The sequence below is a fragment of the Oncorhynchus kisutch genome, unplaced genomic scaffold, assembly GCF_002021735.2.
Source record: "Oncorhynchus kisutch isolate 150728-3 unplaced genomic scaffold, Okis_V2 scaffold803, whole genome shotgun sequence".
NCBI classification, from domain to species: Eukaryota; Metazoa; Chordata; class Actinopteri; order Salmoniformes; family Salmonidae; genus Oncorhynchus; species Oncorhynchus kisutch.
This window is the reverse complement of record NW_022262748.1, coordinates 125,343-144,314: the sequence shown is the minus strand read 5'-3', so window position 1 is coordinate 144,314 and position 18,972 is coordinate 125,343. Positions and strand designations below refer to the sequence as shown.

General features: G+C 42.2%; 3 long non-coding RNA genes across 3 annotated transcripts; all 3 read left to right on the top strand.

Moving 5' to 3' along the window:
• Positions 1–1,107: 1,107 nt before the first annotated feature.
• Positions 1,108–2,173, top strand: LOC116362175 (uncharacterized). Its single transcript, XR_004207722.1, has 3 exons — positions 1,108–1,157; positions 1,390–1,698; positions 2,125–2,173. It is a non-coding gene; the product is annotated as an uncharacterized LOC116362175 (long non-coding RNA).
• Positions 2,174–2,404: 231 nt separating this feature from the next.
• LOC116362168 (uncharacterized) lies at positions 2,405–3,337 on the top strand. Its single transcript, XR_004207718.1, has 3 exons — positions 2,405–2,430; positions 2,556–2,831; positions 3,289–3,337. It is a non-coding gene; the product is annotated as an uncharacterized LOC116362168 (long non-coding RNA).
• A 5,261-nt stretch (positions 3,338–8,598) lies between these two features.
• LOC116362167 (uncharacterized) lies at positions 8,599–16,830 on the top strand. Its single transcript, XR_004207717.1, has 3 exons — positions 8,599–8,742; positions 8,926–10,151; positions 16,205–16,830. It is a non-coding gene; the product is annotated as an uncharacterized LOC116362167 (long non-coding RNA).
• The last annotated feature ends 2,142 nt before the right edge of the window (positions 16,831–18,972 follow it).

Genomic DNA, 18,972 nt, shown 5'->3' with positions numbered 1-18,972 from the left:
GGAGGAGAGGAGAGGAGAGGAGAGGAGAGGAGAGGAGAGGAGAGGAGAGTGGTAGAAGAGGAGAGGAGAGGGGGGAGAAGAGGAGAGGAGAGGGGGAGATGAGGAGAGGAGAGGGGGAGAAGAGGAGAGGAGAGGAGAGGGGGAGAAGAGGAGAGGAGAGGGGGAGAAGAGGAGAGGAGAGGGGGAGAAGAGGAGAAGAGGAGAAGAGGAGAGGGGAAGAAGAGAAGAGGAGAGGAGAGGAGAGCGGGGAGGAGAGGAGAGGAGAGGAGAGGGGTAGAGAGGAGAGGGGGGAGAAGAGGGAGAAGAGGAGAGGAGAGGAGGAGAAGAGGAGAGGAGAGCGGGGAGGAGAGGGAGGAGAGGGGGAGAAGAGGAGAGGAGAGGGGGGAGAAGAGGAGAGGAGGAGAAGAGGAGAGGGGGAGAAGAGGATAGGAGGAGAAGAGGAGAGGGGAGAAGAGGAGAGGAGAGGGGGGAGGAGAGGAGAGGGAAGAGAAGAGAAGAGAAGGAGGGAGGAGAGGGGGAGAAGAGAAGAGGAGAGGAGAGGGGGGAGGAGAGGAGAGGAGAGGAGAGGAGAGGAGAGGAGAGGGAGAGGAGAGGAGAGGGAGAGGGAGAGGAGAGGAGAGGAGTAGAGAACGAGGAGGAGAGGAGAGGAGGGGAGAAGAGAAGAGAAGAGAAGAGAAGAGGAGAGGAGAGGGGGGAGGAGATGAGAGGAGAGGAGAGAAGAGAAGAGGAGATGAGAGGGGAAGAAGAGGAGGAAGAGGGGAGAAGGGATGGGAAAGTCACAGAGCTCATCATTAAGGCCATTCTACTGCCAATGTTTGTCTATGGAGATTGCCATGGCTGAGTGTTTGATTTTATACATCTGTCAGGAAGGGGGTGTGGCTGAAATAGAGTCCACTAATTTGAAGGGGTGTCACATACTGTTGTATATATAGTGTATGTACACATGGGTGTTGTTGCACCATACCAACGATAAGCCTGTCTTCCCCATCACATCATGAAAGGTCATGTTGATGTTCATTTAACCTCTGTCTCGCTTTTCCTCTGACTCCTCTCTTTCTCCTCTGTTTCTCTCTCTCTCTCTGTCTCTCTCTTTCTCTCTATCTCTCTGTCTCTCTCTTTCTCCTCAGATCTCCAGGCTCAAAGCGTCAGACCACCAGGTAGGTAGAGTATAAATCTCCAGTGATTTATAGCAGTTCAATATTAGTCAACTTTATTATCCCACATGGAGAAATTCATGTGTCCATACAAACCATTCTAAACCCCAATAACAAGTAGTGTTTTATGGAACTACTAATACTTGTCAACCACAAAGCATCACTGCTGTTAGAATAACAGAATCACTGTCATCATCTGTCCTCACCACTGTGTTTTCCTCTCTGCTGTTTACAGCTGAATACTCAGTCAGACTGGTGGATGGGACCACTTCCTGTTCTGGGACAGTGGAAGCCTTCAATGAAGGAGAGTGGTCAGGTGTATGTTTTAGTTGGTGGAGAATGATGGGAGAGATTAAGTTTGTGTGTAGAAAGCTGGATTGTGGGAATCCTGTATCTGAATCTGGAGGACCTCTGACTGAAGATGGAAGAATAGGAGTAACACTATTTGGTTGTAGTGGAGATGAGTCTTCTATTAGACAGTGTGACAGAGGAGGAAGACGTGGTTTCTGTAATGGTGGATATTATCATCATGTGACCTGTTCAGGTAAGAGACTGGTCATATTGAGAGATTTATTTATACATTATACAATATTACCATGTATCATGTTTTATGTGTTTTATTTCATTTAAATAGAGGGAGAGATGTCAGATGTATTTAAACATTATATTTGTGTTTGTCATATTGGTTTATGGGAGATGTTCATGGGCAGATCATTGTAGTTCAGATGGTACTGAAGTGAAGCTGCCTGATGGATGTCCAGCTGTTATTTTCTATAAAGTGAAGTGAACTTATTCCTGTCTCCTGCCTGCATTATTCCCAACCCGATCCTGAGTCACTAAGAACCCATTTCTACCTCTTACAGTATCAAACATAGCAAACTACTATCTTTTATCCAACATATTTGTGTTTAGTCCTTGACAGTGTCATCAACAAAACTGATTGAATATTCAACCAACTCTTTTTCTCCAGAGTCTGTGCGGCTTGTGGATGGAGCTGGTCTCTGCTCTGGGAGAGTGGAGGTGAAGTCCTATCAGTCCTGGGCCTCAGTGTGTGAAGCTGACTTTGACCGGCAGGATGCAGAGGTAGTCTGTGGGGAGCTTGGCTGTGGGGCTCCTGCAGCTCTACAGGGGGGGCTCTATGGAGAAGGTGAGGGTCAGACCTGGGATAAAGAGTTCCAGTGTAAAGGCAAAGAGTCCCTTCTCCTGGACTGTGACACCTCAGACAGAGAAAACAACACCTGCCTACCTGGTAATGCTGTTGGACTCACCTGCTCAGGTAAGAAACAGTTTGTCACTCAATCAACATTGTTTCTCACCTGGAGTGAAGAATATGAGAGACAATATAGGTGTGTTTTAGTGAGAAAATAGTAAGATTACTGTCTCTCTCTTTTCTTTTCTCAGAGCCTGATGATGTGAGGCTGGTGGGAGGAGGCAGTCGCTGTGCTGGTGGAGTGGAGCGGTACGACCAGGGAGAGTGGAGGATTGTGGGATCAACCTCTGGCTTGAAGGCTGTAGCTGCAGTAGTGTGTAGACAGCTGGGTTGTGGCTCCACTGTTTCAGAACTACTTGGAAACACCACTAGAGGGATTAGAGTTTCCTGTTCTGGGTTTGAGTCTTCACTGAGGGAGTGTTCCAGAAGTTATTATCTCCGCCCTGGACTCACAGTGATCTGCTCAGGTAATAACAACATATTATAATTATATTCAACTGATTTCCTTCATTCATACAACTTCCTCTGCACCTCTCATGATGACTGTTTAACTTGTCAGTCTGCTTTACTAAATAGATCACTCAGTCAAGTAGGAATCAAATACAACTTAAATATCCCAGAATGCTTTTGTATTTGAGTGTTATCTCAGTGAACGTCTCTACTCACTACCACTGTCACATGTCATGTTATTGTCACATCTAAATGAGGAAAGTAGTTGAGGAGCTACGTTTCCTTTTTCTCTCCTCTTGTTCCAGATGTCCTGCTTCAGCCTGATATCAACATATGTTGTCTCAGTGACTGTAGGCCCACTACTCATGTTGCCCTGTGAGGGAGGGTGGCTGGCACTGTTACATGCTGATGTTATTGTCATATCTATAGGAAACTAGTTGAAGAGGTTTTTCTTGTTCTCTTTTATTGTTACAGATCTCCTGGTCCAGCCTGATATCTTCCTGACTGACCCAATGGGAGGGGTCTTCAGGGGCCACCAGGGGCCCGAGATGTTCAGGGGCTACAACTTCACCATCACCTGCTCCACTCAGCCACAGTACCCAGGAGGCTCCTTCCTCCTCACGTTCACCAGCTCCAACAGAACCCAGACCCAGCCAGCTGTCAATCACTCTGCTGCCTTCCTCTTCCCTGCTGCAGATGACTCCCACCAAGGGAACTACAGATGTGTTTATGACAATTATGTTTTCTCTCATAACTTCTCCTCTGAGAGTGAGCTCCTCTCCCTCACCATCACAGGTAACTGAACAGGAACCAGACTTATAACTTTGTCATTGACAGATTTCCCACAGATCTATGTGATGATGATCAGTCCCCTCATCAAAGGTGTTTCTGTTTGCAGCCTCTCCTCTGCCAGCCTTCATCATCAGACACGTTGTAGTGCTGCTGATCCTACTGACAGCCATCACCACCTCCTACCTGTACTACAAGGTAAAGACATTTACTCAGACGTTACAAGTCATTTAAACTAGAGGGAGAGGGGGAGAGGGAGAGAGAGGGAGAGAGAATGGAGATACTAGAGAGTAAATGTCTGACTGTTGTTGGTGCTGTGTCTCCCTAGCCCACCAGGAGGCAGAAGAGAGTGAATAGGGTGAGCAACATGGATCTTTATGTCAATGCCATGGAGATGGTCTCTCTGAGCTCCAGAGCTGAAGCTGGACCGGGAGAGGAGAGAGCAGCCCAGGGGACGGAGTAGGAGTAGAATGAAGCTGAATTTTAATAACAAGTTCAGAATTAGTTTCTCTTTCTAGTACCTTGGAAGAAATCTAAAAGGAGTGACTGCAACCACCATTATTCATTTAGTTTGGTTTTTACGACCAGGGAAACATGGGGTTTGGGTAACATGGGGTTTGGGTAACATGGGGTTTTGGGTAACATGGGGTTTGGGTAACATGGGGTTTTGGGTAACATGGGGTTTTGGGTAACATGGGGTTTTGGGTAACATGGGGTTTGGGTAACATGGGGTTTTGGGGTAACATGGGGTTTGGGTAACATGGGGTTTGGGTAACATGGGGTTTGGGTAACATGGGATTTGGGTACATGGGTTTGGGTAACATGGGGTTTGGGTAACATGGGGTTTGGGTAACATGGGGTTTTGGGTAACATGGGGTTTGGGTAACATGGGGTTTGGGTAACATGGGGTTTTGGGTAACATGGGGTTTGGTAACATGGGGTTTGGGTAACATGGGGGTTTGGGTAACATGGGGGTTTGGGTAACATGGGGTTTGGGTAACATGGGGGTTTGGGTAACATGGGTTTGGGTAACATGGGATTTTGGGTAACATGGGGTTTTGGTAACATGGGGTTTGGGTAACATGGGGTTTGGTAACATGGGGTTTTGGGTAACATGGGGTTTTGGTAACATGGGGTTTGGGTAACATGTGGTTTGGGGTAACATGGGGTTTTCGTAACATGGGGTTTGGGTAACATGGGGTTTTGGTAACATGGGGTTTTGGTAACATGGGGTTTTGGGTAACATGGGGTTCTGGGTAACATGGGGTTTTGGTAACATGGGGTTTTGGGTAACATGGGGTTTTGGGTAACATGGGGTTTTGGTAACATGGGGTTTTGGTAACATGTGGGGCGGCAGGGTAGCCTAGTGGTTAGAGCGTTGGACTAGTAACCGAAAGGTTAACCTACTGTTCCTAGGCCGTCATTGACAATAACAATTTGTTCTTAACTGACTTTAAATAAAGATTAAATAAAGGTTAAAAAAAGAATAATAATTTTTTTAAATTGAGAGAAGCTCAATTACATCTGAGTGATTTTGTTCCAGAATGCATTGATTTTGTCTTTGTCTTATTTAGTGTCTCTTAGATTCTTTATCTTATTTAGTGTCTCTTAGATTCTTTATCTTATTTAGTGTCTCTTAGATTCTTCATCTTATTTAGTGTCTCTTAGATTCTTTATCTTATTTAGTGTCTCTTAGATTCTTTATCTTATTTAGTGTCTCTTAGATTCTTTATCTTATTTAGTGTCTCTTAGATTCTTCATCTTATTTAGTGTCTCTTAGATTCTTTATCTTATTTAGTGTCTCTTAGATTCTTTATCTCGAAGTGTTTCCATTATTAGTCCAGGTATTATTATAATCATCTGTTCATTCTTTGTATGTTGAAACATTTTTTAATAAAGGGGTTTGTTGTTGTTTACCTCTCATGATGTTATTGATTATAAATGTTATGATATTGATTATGAAGTAGATTATTGTTGTGATGTTGGTCTCTAAACTGCCATGTAATCAATTGAATGTTTTTAATAAAATTACAGGCAGTCAGTCTTGTGTGATTTAATTATTAGACAGACTACAACATACAGTATGAATTAACTGAGATCAGTCTGTGTGATTCCCCTCTTGGACAGACTACAACATACAGTATGAATTAACTGAGATCAGTCTGTGTGATTCCCCTCTTGGACAGACTACAACATACAGTATGAATTAACTGAGATCAGTCTGTGTGATTCCCCTCTTGGACAGACTACAACATACAGTATGAATTAACTGAGATCAGTCTTGTGTTATTTAATTTTTGGACAGACTACAAAATACAATATGAATTAACTGGTCATACATTTGGCAGGAGGTTAGGAAGTGCATCTCAGTTTCCACCTCATTTTGTGGGCTGTGTGCACATAGCCTGTCTTCTCTGGAGAGCCAGGTACTGACCTGTATATAGTCCTGCTATTGTTATTTTACTGCTGCTCTTTAATTACTTTTTACTCTTTAATTACTTGTTACAGGCCAACCCAAGCAGTACTGTTCAGTAGGATAATAGTAGACCAACCCAAGCTGTACTGTTCAGTAGGATAATAGTAGACCAACCCAAGCTGTACTGTTCAGTAGGATAATAGTAGACCAACCCAAGCTGTACTGTTCAGTAGGATAATAGTAGACCAACCCAAGTTGTACTGTTCAGTAGGATAATAGTAGACCAACCCAAACTGTACTGTTCAGTAGGATAATAGTAGACCAACCCAAGCTGTACTGTTCCGTAGGATAATAGTAGACCAAGTACAGGCACCTAGCACTATTGTTGGATTAGCAGTGTTTATATAGTACAGACACCGAGCACTATTGTTGGATTAGCAGTGTTTATATAGTACAGACATCTAACACTATTGTTGGATTAGCAGTGTTTATATAGTACAGGAACAACAGTAGTGATACATGGTTAGGTAGGACACAATATATCTGTTAGATAGGAACAACAGTAGTGATACATGGTTAGGTAGGACACAAGATATCTGTTAATAGGAACAACAGTAGTGACACATGGTTAGTTAGGACACAAGATATCTGTTAATAGGAACAATAACGTAGCTAAATACTGACATTATCCTCAATCGAGATATCTGTTCATATCTAAATACATTGCCCAGTTTCCTAAGGACTTGAAGCGAAGCTGCCATCTCTACAGGCACCATCTAGGAACGGTGTGTCGTGTAGAATAGGAAAACCTTTACTGAAACTTCAGCTTGTATTAAACTGAACCCCCCCCCCCCCCATCAACAGCTCCCCTTTGAACTGAGAGGCTCCTTTTTTGGGGAAGCCCCTCCCATCAGAACATACCCAAATCGTTAATTAAGCCATTACAAAGATCAAAGCCTACATTTTCTTCCTCAGCTAAAGATATCACCAATTATCTCACTTGAACCTTTGCATATATAATACTTTTGCATAAACCCTTCGCTACTGACATGGTGTCTTCCAATACACCCATTCACATGAACGTGTCATTTGGAACAGGCACTACAAAGCCAGCCTGAATGCCGTAGCTCTGGTCCTTGGTGTGGAAAAGGGAGAGGGAGAGGAGGAGGAGGACCGTGAGATGGCAGAAGCAGAAATGTATTTTGAAGTTGAAAGTCCAAGAATGGAACAAAAAGGGCTCCCATATTGAAGAAAACGAGCCTGATGAATCGTTGCTTGTTGGAGAAGGTTTTTCGATGGAAATGGATGTTCAGTTGGAACCTTTAGAAGTCAGGAGGATGTTGAAGAAGGTGTGGAATTGTGGATGTAGTCATAGTAACCAGGAGTGGTATGGTGTTGATATGGTGTAGTCATAGTAACCAGGAGTGGTATGGTGTTGATATGGTGTAGTCATAGTAACCAGGAGTGGTATGGTGTTGATATCATGTAGTCATAGTAACCAGGAGTGGTATGGTGTTGATATCATGTAGTCATAGTAACCAGGAGTGGTATGGTGTTGATATCATGTAGTCATAGTAACCAGGAGTGGTATGGTGTTGATATGGTGTAGTCATAGTAACCAGGAGTGGTATGGTGTTGATATCATATAGTCACAGTAACCAGGAGTGGTATGGTGTTGATATCATGTAGTCATAGTAACCAGGAGTGGTATGGTGTTGATATCATGTAGTCATAGTAACCAGGAGTGGTATGGTGTTGATATGGTGTAGTCATAGTAACCAGGAGTGGTATGGTGTTGATATGGTGTAGTCATAGTAACCAGGAGTGGTATGGTGTTGATATGGTGTAGTCATAGTAACCAGGAGTGGTATTGTGTTGATATCATGTAGTCATAGTAACCAGGAGTGGTATGGTGTTGATGTCATGTAGTCATAGTAACCAGGAGTGGTATGGTGTTGATATCATGTAGTCATAGTAACCAGGAGTGGTATGGTGTTGATATCATGTAGTCATAGTAACCAGGAGTGGTATGGTGTTGATATCATGTAGTCATAGTAACCAGGAGTGGTATGGTGTTGATATCATATAGTCACAGTAGCCAGGAGTGTTATGGTGTTGATATGGTGTAGTCATAGTAACCAGGAGTGGTATGGTGTTGATATCATGTAGTCATAGTAACCAGGAGTGGTATGGTGTTGATATCATGTAGTCATAGTAACCAGGAGTGGTATGGTGTTGATATCATATAGTCACAGTAACCAGGAGTGTTATGGTGTTGATATGGTGTAGTCATAGTAACCAGGAGTGGTATGGTGTTGATATCATGTAGTCATAGTAACCAGGAGTGGTATGGTGTCTATATGGTCTAGTCATAGTAACCAGGAGTGGAATGGTGTTGATATCTCGGACTGTTTATCTGTATCATTGACCCCTATGGAGAATGCAGCTGTTTGACCCCTATGGAGAATGTAGCTGTTTGACCCCTATGGAGAATGTAGCTGTTAATCTGTATCATTGACCCCTATGGAGAATGTAGCTGTTAATCTGTATCATTGACCCCTATGGAAAATGTAGCTGTTAATCAGTATTATTGGTGTTTGATGAGTATTTACCACTATATGTAAAGTTGGGATATATAAGATACGCCATACGAGCGTTCGTGTAAAAAGTGACAGAAGTTTCATATTCCTGATTTCCCAGAATGCCCTGTTAGGGTGAAAGAGGTCAGGCAGGTGGGCTCAGAGTCAGGACAGGCAGAGTGGTCAGGCAGATGGGCTCAGAGTCAGGACAGGCAGAGTGGTCAGGCAGGTGGGCTCAGAGTCAGGACAGGCAGAGCGGTCAGGCAGGTGGGCTCAGAGTCAGGACAGGCAGAGCGGTCAGGGATGTACCCTGTTAGGGTGAAAGAGGTTGAGGAGTCAAGGATCAGGGCTGTACAGTAAGTCTCCTATGTGGAGGTGATGAAGAGAGTTGAAGGGAAAAGAGGCCACAGTTCTGAAGAAGAGATGGAGGTGGATGAACCACAACCAGTTGTAAATGTTGTACGTCAATCAAGTGATCTGGAAACACTTATTGTGGAGAAGGTGGTTTTTGTAACATTTACAGCCACAGTTATTAATTGTACTGCAGAAGTGTCCAAGAAGTTGGAAATCATTATAACTGCAGCCGAGAAGTTTTTGGGCCTCCAAGACTTAATGGCAGAAGGACTTGAAGGACGACTGTCACCAGGAAATGTCCCTCATCACAGGATCCTTCTGAGCCTGGGACCTGATTCAAATATAAAAGCAGGCTGATTTACTTTAATTAACATGATAGTTTGTATGGAATTTGTCATTTTATTTTTGTTGATTAAATGTTTATCCTGTTTGGAGACGTATTATCCACCTGAAACGTAGGTGGCGGAATGAACATATTGTTGCGAACGCAATTATACCATAGAAGAAGAATCTCGCGTCCTTATTCCAGCAAACCCGGAAGTTACAGAGACCGAGAGAGGAATAGAAACAATCACACAGAGCGCTACTCCAAAACATTGATAAGTACAATAAACGTCACATGAATAAAACATGAATGACTTTCTGCCTCATCCTTTTACCATATTGTTACTGAAGGGAGTTAAAAATAATGTGTGCATTGTATGAACTGAGATCGCTAAATTAACTGTGTGTCGACACATTGCTGACGGAGCTGAAAACGGAGCAGGGAGGAGGTGTGTTAGTTTACCAAATGCTGTCCGCGGCCAGTGACTGACTTCTCCGTCAAACGGTGATAATGTATTGGGCCTGTAGCTTACTGCACAAAACTCATTGCTACAGTAATGTTTTTAATTGGTTAATGTTGTATAGGCGTACGTTTTTTAAGTCGCGTTAAAAAGAAAAGCTGATTGGTAGATCTCGGCTTGCATTTTGACTCAAAGGTTGGTGACGACTGTTCTAGAGTTTTCCCTGTTAACACCAACGTGTCCCTTTATTGTGGTAAACGTGATACATGGGATATTATCCACTTTCACTGCAACAAACCGAAACTAAACCAACTATGTAAGAGATGTTGTAGACAGGACGCATCGGAGTAGGATTCTATTGCATTGGCACGACTCATCCTGTACTCGACACAGACCGGTGCGGCAGAAAATCCAGTCAGTAAAAAGCTATTTGTCTTAAAGGGGCAGTGTTGTATTTTGGGACATACAGCTGTTTACATGTTAAAATGTTATGGGATGTATTTTCTCCATAGTTTTTGATGGTAGGTCACTCTGGTAGATCTACATTATGACCAAATAGCCACAGTAGCCCACTTGTCCACTGTTAACTGTAAGTTAAAGGGGGTACAGCCTCTGTGTTCACAGTAAACACACACTGGAAGACCTGAAATCTGCTCAGTGACGGAGAAAGTTAGAGGGAACATTGGTGATGGTGTCCTGCATCTGACTGTTGTATATTCAGTGTGTCAATGATTGATTGTTTCTGTCTCTATGTAAATGAATGAGATCATATATTATGTATTATATATTATATTGGTGTTATGTTAGAGTAGGAGAAGGGAGGGGTGTAGATGATAGAGGTCTATGAGCTGAGTCAAGATCAACAGGCCTGATGCTACATGTCAGGAAGAGAGAGAACAAGAGAGGGGGGGGGGGGGGTGAGAGAAAGGGCGTGAGGTGTTAAAAGACAGAGGGCTGACATAGTAACATACAGTCAACTGAATATAGTCAAGTCAACCAGTAACCTCTTCCACTATTGGCTCAGCTCAGTTTGACCCTGACCTATGGAACTGAGGGATTGAGATAAACAAAAATTGATGTAAGCTAATAAATTAAATGATATATAATCTCCTCTGTAAAGAAATGTTCATCTTTCCATATTGTGACTTTTGTGGTGAGGTCTTGTTGAGAAATGTCACACCATTTCTCAGTGCTCAATGTCTCAACACTGTTTCTCAAGAGAACCACAACCATTTGTCCTGCTCGTCTCTCACAGCTTAGTTCAGTCTACTGCTAAATAACAGGATGTGGAACCATGAGTCAGTCATGTAGACAAAGGGGAAGTGTTCTAGCAGAGGGAGCAAGTCTCATCAGAACATCATGTGACTTTAGTTAAATACATAGATACACTAGATAAACATTATTAGACTAATTAAATACGTAGATACACTAGATAAACATTATTAGACTAATTAAATACATAGATACACTAGATAAACATTATTAGACTAGTTAAATACGTAGATACACTAGATAAACATTATTAGACTAGTTAAATACGTAGATACACTAGATAAACATTATTAGACTAGTTAAATACGTAGATACACTAGATAAACATAACAGACTTTAGTTAAATACATAGATACACTAGATAAACATTATTAGACTAGTTAAATACGTAGATACACTAGATAAACATAACAGACTTTAGTTAAATACATAGATACACTAGATAAACATTATTAGACTAATTAAATACATAGATACACTAGATAAACATAACAGACTTTAGTTAAATACATAGATACACTAGATAAACATTATTAGACTAGTTAAATACGTAGATACACTAGATAAACATTATTAGACTAGTTAAATACGTAGATACACTAGATAAACATTATTAGACTAGTTAAATACGTAGATACACTAGATAAACATAACAGACTTTAGTTAAATACGTAGATACACTAGATAAACATAACAGACTTTAGTTAAATACATAGATACACTAGATAAACATAACAGACTTTAGTTAAATACATAGATACACTAGATAAACATGACAGCCATTTTTCCACCATAGACCGAAGTCAGTAAATACATATCTTTACTTATTAGGTGGAGGCACTGCATCAAATCACATTCTACTGGTCACATACACATGGTTATCAGATGTTAATGTGAGTGGAGCCAAATGCTTGTGCTTCTAGTTCCGACAGTGCAGTAATATCTGACAAGTAATCGAACAATTTCTCAGCAACTACCTGACACACAAATGTAGAGGGATGGAATAAGAATATATACATATAAATATATGGATGAGCGATGGCCATGTGGCTTAGGCAAGATGCACTAGATGGTATAGAGTACAGTATATACATATGAGATGAGTAATGTAGGGTATGTAAACAAGATGCACTAGATGGTATAGAGTACAGTATATACATATGAGATGAGTAATGTAGGGTATGTAAACAAGATGCACTAGATGGTATAGAGTACAGTATATACATATGAGATGAGTAATGTAGGGTATGTAAACAAGATGCACTAGATGGTATAGAGTACAGTATATACATATGAGATGAGTAATGTAGGGTATGTAAACAAGATGCACTAGATGGTATAGAGTACAGTATATACATATGAGATGAGTAATGTAGGGTATGTAAACAAGATGCAGTAGATGGTATAGAGTACAGTATAAACATATGAGATGAGTAATGTAGGGTATGTAAACAAGATGCAGTAGATGGTATAGAGTACAGTATATACATATGAGATGAGTAATGTAGGGTATGTAAACAAGATGCAGTAGATGGTATAGAGTACAGTATATACATATGAGATGAGTAATGTAGGGTATGTAAACAAGATGCACTAGATGGTATAGAGTACAGTATATACATATGAGATGAGTAATGTAGGGTATGTAAACAAGATGCAGTAGATGGTGAAGAGTACAGTATATACATATGAGATGAGTAATGTAGGGTATGTAAACAAGATGCAGTAGATGGTATAGAGTACAGTATATACATATGAGATGAGTAATGTAGGGTATGTAAACAAGATGCACTAGATGGTATAGAGTACAGTATATACATATGAGATGAGTAATGTAGGGTATGTAAACAAGATGCAGTAGATGGTATAGAGTACAGTATATACATATGAGATGAGTAATGTAGGGTATGTAAACAAGATGCACTAGATGGTATAGAGTACAGTATATACATATGAGATGAGTAATGTAGGGTATGTAAACAAGATGCAGTAGATGGTATAGAGTACAGTATATACATATGAGATGAGTAATGTAGGGTATGTAAACAAGATGCACTAGATGGTATAGAGTACAGTATATACATATGAGATGAGTAATGTAGGGTATGTAAACAAGATGCAGTAGATGGTATAGAGTACAGTATATACATATGAGATGAGTAATGTAGGGTATGTAAACAAGATGCAGTAGATGGTATAGAGTACAGTATATACATATGAGATGAGTAATGTAGGGTATGTAAACAAGATGCAGTAGATGGTATAGAGTACAGTATATACATATGAGATGAGTAATGTAGGGTATGTAAACAAGATGCAGTAGATGGTATAGAGTACAGTATATACATATGAGATGAGTAATGTAGGGTATGTAAACAAGATGCACTAGATGGTATAGAGTACAGTATATACATATGAGATGAGTAATGTAGGGTATGTAAACAAGATGCACTAGATGGTATAGAGTACAGTATATACATATGAGATGAGTAATGTAGGGTATGTAAACAAGATGCACTAGATGGTATAGAGTACAGTATATACATATGAGATGAGTAATGTAGGGTATGTAAACAAGATGCAGTAGATGGTATAGAGTACAGTATATACATATGAGATGAGTAATGTAGGGTATGTAAACAAGATGCAGTAGATGGTATAGAGTACAGTATATACATATGAGATGAGTAATGTAGGGTATGTAAACAAGATGCAGTAGATGGTATAGAGTACAGTATATACATATGAGATGAGTAATGTAGGGTATGTAAACAAGATGCAGTAGATGGTATAGAGTACAGTATATACATATGAGATGAGTAATGTAGGGTATGTAAACAAGATGCAGTAGATGGTATAGAGTACAGTATATACATATGAGATGAGTAATGTAGGGTATGTAAACAAGATGCAGTAGATGGTATAGAGTACAGTATATACATATGAGATGAGTAATGTAGGGTATGTAAACAAGATGCAGTAGATGGTATAGAGTACAGTATATACATATGAGATGAGTAATGTAGGGTATGTAAACAAGATGCAGTAGATGGTATAGAGTACAGTATATACATATGAGATGAGTAATGTAGGGTATGTAAACAAGATGCACTAGATGGTATAGAGTACAGTATATACATATGAGATGAGTAATGTAGGGTATGTAAACAAGATGCAGTAGATGGTATAGAGTACAGTATATACATATGAGATGAGTAATGTAGGGTATGTAAACAAGATGCAGTAGATGGTATAGAGTACAGTATCTACATATGAGATGAGTAATGTAGGGTATGTAAACAAGATGCACTAGATGGTATAGAGTACAGTATATACATATGAGATGAGTAATGTAGGGTATGTAAACAAGATGCAGTAGATGGTATAGAGTACAGTATCTACATATGAGATGAGTAATGTAGGGTATGTAAACAAGATGCACTAGATGGTATAGAGTACAGTATATACATATGAGATGAGTAATGTAGGGTATGTAAACATTATTAAAGTGACTAGTGATACCTTTATTAAATCCATTTATTAAAGTGGCCAGAGATTTGAGTCTGTAAGTTGACAGCAGCCTCTCTATGTTAGTGATGGCTGTTTAACAGTCTAATGGCCTTGAGATATAAGTTGTTTTTCATTCTCTCGGTCCCTGCTTTGATGCACCTGTACTGACCTCGCCTTCTGGATGATAGCGGGGTGAACAGGCAGTGGCTCGGGTGGTTGTTGTCCTTGATGATCTTTATGGCCTTCCTGTGACATCGGGTGGTGTAGGTGTCCTGGAGGGCAGGTAGTTTGCCCCCGATGACACATTGTGCAGACCGCACTACGCTCTGGAGAGCCTTGTGGTTGAGGGTGGTGCAGTTACTGTCCCAGGCAGTGATACAGCCCGACAGGATGCTCTCGATTGTGCATCTGTAAAGATTTTAAGGGTTTTAGGTGACAAGTTAAATGTCTTCAGTCTCCTGAGTTTGAAGAGGCGCTGTTGCGCCTTCGTCACCATGCTGTCTGTGAGGGTGGACCATTTCAGTTCACCCTTGTGGGGCCACAGTGTTGAGGATCAGTGAAGTAGAGATGTTGTTTCCTACCTTCACCGCCTGGGGGCGACCTGTCAGAATGTCCAGGACCCAATTGCACAGGGCGGGGTTGAGACCCAGGGCCTTAAGCTTAGTGATGAGCTTGGAGGGTACTATAGTGTTGAATGCTGAGCTGTAGTCAATGAACAGCAGTCTTACATGGGTATTCCTCTTGTCCAGATGGGACAGGGCATGTGCAGTGTGATGGCGATTGCATAGTCTGTGGACCTGTTGGGGCGGTATGGAAACTGAAGTGGGTCTAGGGTGGAAGGTAAGGTGGAGGTGATATGATCCTTAACTAGTCTCTCAAAGCACTTCATGATGACAGAAGTGAGTGCTACGGGGCGATAGTCATTTAGTTCAGTTACCTTAGCTTTCTTGGGAACAGGAACAGTGGTGGCTATCTTGAAGCACGTGGGGACAGCAGACTGGGATAGGGATTGATTGAATGTATCCGTAAACCCCCAGCCAGCTGGTCTGTCCATGCTCTGAGGACGCGGCTGGGGATGCCGTCTGGGCCAGCAGCCTAGCGAGGGTTAACCCGTTTAAATGTCTTACTCATGTTGGCCAAGGAGAAGGAGAGGGGGGGCCCGCAGTCCTTGGTAACGAGCCGCATAAGTGGCATTGTATTATCCTCAAAGCGGGCGAAGAAGGTGTTTAGCTTGTCTGGAAGCAAGACGTCGGTGTCTCAAGATGTCGGTGTCTGTGATGTGGCTGGTTTTCTTTTTGTAATCCGTGATGGCCTGAAGACCCTGCCACAGACGTCTCGTGTCTGGGCCGTTCAATTGCAACATTTTTTCCCGACATTTCGCTTCTTTGATTCATTGTTCCTTTCGTTTTTGACCTCGACATTGTTGCTGGATAGATACTTTCATAGCTAACATGCTGTCTCTGCTAGCTAGCTAATGCTAACGGCGCTAGCCTCATATCTGGGTGCCTCACTCTAGTTCCCGAGAGAGCAGCATACTGATAAGTCAACTTTGCTTTCAAACTTTGTAATCATCTGTAAAATTGTAATTCAGAATTCTGTTTTATATGCTCAGTCACACCAACAGATGTACACAGACATGTTGTTGACCTGTATACTTACTGTCACTTTGTGTGTCTCTCTTTCAGATCTGCCTGACAGCCTCACCCAGAAGACACTGGGCCTTTCTAGACTGACAAAGCAGAGATGGGTGGCTGACAAGGAAACATAAAACATAACACACATTATCCACAATGTAAATACGTTGGAATGACTTAGAGCTGGAGGCCTCTCTGTGTGTAGCTCTCTGCCAAAACCCGCAGCCCCACGTCTGTGAGAAGAGGTGAGAAAAGGGCCTGTGGATGACAGCGAGACACAGAGAGACAGTGTCTGTTTTTCTCTGAAACCAGGGCAGATTTACATCCCGCTGAGACAGGTTCTCAGAAACCTTGTGTTTAGAATAACCGGGTCTTTAAACTGCACGTGCAGGGTTTGACACCATGAGGTTTGATCTATAGAAGATCCTGTCTTTCTTTTGTTCACATCTTAGGACAGACATCAGTTGTATGTTGATCGTTGACTTCTATCTACGGCTGTATTCTAATTAAAATATCTTAATTTTATATATTCACATTTGGATTATTCCTTATTTGTTAAGTAAGCAACAAAGCAACACTACCACTCACCAAGCGGTACCGGAGCGCCAAGTCGAGGTCCAAAAGGCTTCTCAACAGCTTCTACCCCCAAGTCATAAGACTCCTGAACAGCTAATCAAAGGGCTTCCCAGACCTCTTTTACCCTGCTGCTACTCTCTGTTTATAATCTATACATAGTCACTTTAACTCTACCTACATATTACCTCAATTAATTCAACTAACCGGTGACCCGCACATTGACTCTGTACCAGTACCCCTGTATAAAGACTCCACATTGACTCTGTACCAGTACCCCTGTATAAAGACTCCACATTGACTCTGTACCAGTACCCCTGTATATAGCCTCCACATTGACTCTGTACTGGTACCCCTGTATATAGCCTCCACATTGACTCTGTACCAGTACCCCTGTATATAGCCTCCACATTGACTCTGTACCGGTACCCCTTTATAAAGCCTCCACATTGACTCTGTACCAGTACCCCTGTATATAGCCTCCACATTGACTCTGTACTGGTACCCCCTGTATATAGCCTCCACATTGACTCTGTACCGGTACCCCTGTATATAGCCTCCACATTGACTCTGTACCGGTACCCCTGTATAAAGCCTCCACATTGACTCTGTACCAGTACCCCTGTATAAAGCCTCCACATTGACTCTGTACCAGTACCCCTGTATATAGCCTCCACATTGACTCTGTACCAGTACCCCTGTATAAAGACTCCACATTGAATCTGTACCAGGACCCCTGTATATAGCCTCCACATTGACTTTGTACCTGTACCCCCTGTATATAGCCTCCACATTGATTCTGTACCGGTACCCCTGTATATAGCCTCCACATTGACTCTGTACCTGTACCCCCTGTATATAGCCTCCACATTTACTCTGTACCAGTACCCCTGTATAAAGACTCCACATTGACTCTGTACCTGTACCCCCTGTATATAGCCTCCACATTGACTCTGTACTGGTACCCCTGTATATAGCCTCCACATTGACTCTGTACCGGTACCCCTGTTTAAAGCCTCCACATTGACTCTCTACCAGTACCCCCTGTATATAGCCTCCACATTGACTCTGTACCAGTACCCCCTGTATATAGCCTCCACATTGACTCTGTACCGGTACCCCTGTATATAGTCTCCACATTGACTTTGTACCTGTACCCCCTGTATATAGCCTCCACATTGATTCTGTACCGGTACCCCTGTATATAGCCTCCACATTGACTCTGTACCTGTACCCCCTGTATATAGCCTCCACATTTACTCTGTACCAGTACCCCTGTATAAAGACTCCACATTGACTCTGTACCTGTACCCCCTGTATATAGCCTCCACATTGACTCTGTACTGGTACCCCTGTATATAGCCTCCACATTGACTCTGTACCGGTACCCCTGTTTAAAGCCTCCACATTGACTCTCTACCAGTACCCCCTGTATATAGCCTCCACATTGACTCTGTACCAGTACCCCCTGTATATAGCCTCCACATTGACTCTGTACCGGTACCCCTGTATATAGTCTCCACATTGACTCTGTACCAGTACCCCCTGTATATAGCCTCCACATTGACTCTGTACCAGTACCCCTGTATATAGCCTCCACATTGACTCTGTACCGGTACCCCCTGTATATAGCCTCCACATTGACTCTGTACCAGTACCCCTGTATATAGCCTCCACATTGACTCTGTACCAGTTCCCCCTGTATATAGCCTCCACATTGACTCTATACCAGTACCCCTGTATATACCCTCCACATTGACTCTGTACCAGTACCCCCTGTATATAGCCTCCACATTGACTCTATACCGGTACCCCTGTATAAAGCCTCCACATTGACTCTGTACCAGTACCCCTGTATAAAGACTCCACATTGACTCTGTACCAGTACCCCTGTATATATCCTCCACATTGACTCTGTACCGGTACCCCTGTATATAGCCTCCACATTGACTCTGTACCGGTACCCCTGTATATAGCCTCCACATTGACTCTGTACCGGTACCCCTGTATAAAGCCTCCACATTGACTCTGTACCAGTACCCCCTGTATATAGCCTCCACATTGACTCTGTACCAGTACCCCCTGTATATAGCCTCCACATTGACTCTGTACTGGTACCCCTGTATATAGTCTCCACATTGACTCTGTACCAGTACCCCCTGTATATAGCCTCCACATTGACTCTGCACCAGTACCCCTGTATATAGCCTCCACATTGACTCTGTACCGGTACCCCCTGTATATAG